This window comes from Arachis duranensis, chromosome 2 (assembly GCF_000817695.3).
Source record: "Arachis duranensis cultivar V14167 chromosome 2, aradu.V14167.gnm2.J7QH, whole genome shotgun sequence".
Lineage (NCBI taxonomy): Eukaryota > Viridiplantae > Streptophyta > Magnoliopsida > Fabales > Fabaceae > Arachis > Arachis duranensis.
This window is the reverse complement of record NC_029773.3, coordinates 53,498,932-53,499,785: the sequence shown is the minus strand read 5'-3', so window position 1 is coordinate 53,499,785 and position 854 is coordinate 53,498,932.

The following is an 854-nucleotide window of genomic DNA, read 5'->3' as shown; positions in this document are numbered from 1 at the left end:
ACGAAGTCAGCTCACTTTTTACCCATTCGGATGACTTACACCCTTGAGGAGTTAGCACGGTTATACATAAAGGAGATTGTGAGACTTCATGGTGTACCTGCTACTATAATCTCTGATAGAGATCCTCGTTTCACACAAGGTTTTTGGGGTGCATTTCAGAAAGCTTTTGGAACCTGATTAAGCTTGAGCACGGCTTACCATCCTCAAACAGATGGTCAATCCGAGAGGACAATCCAAACACTGGAGGATATGTTGAGAGCTTGTGTTTTGGACCAACCGGCGAGTTGGGATCGGTATATGCCATTGGTGGAGTTTGCATACAATAATAGTTATCATGCGAGCATCAGAATGGCACCGTATGAGGCCTTGTATGGGAGGAAATGTCAATCTCCATTATGTTGGTATGAAGCTGGAGAGAAAAGCTTGTTGGGGCCGGAGATGATAGTTGAGACTACTGAACAAGTCAAGAAAATCCGTGATAGGATGCTTACGGCGTAGAGTCGTCAAAAGAGTTACGCCGATCAGAGGCGAAAGCCCTTAGAATTTGAGGAAGGAGATCATGTTTTCCTTAAGGTTACTCCGACTACAGGAGTGGGTAGGGCGATTAAGGCAAAGAAGTTGAATGCTCGATACATTGGTCCATTTCAGATCCTGGAGAGGATTGGGCCGGTGGCGTATCGGATGGCTCTATCACCTCATCTTTTGAATCTGCACGACGTGTTCCACGTGTCGTAGCTTCGGAAGTACACTCCTGATGCTAGCCATGTGTTGGAACCTGAGTCGGTTCAGTTAAAGGAAGATTTGACGCTTCCAGTGGCTCCGATCAGAATTGATGATACTAGTATCAAACAGTT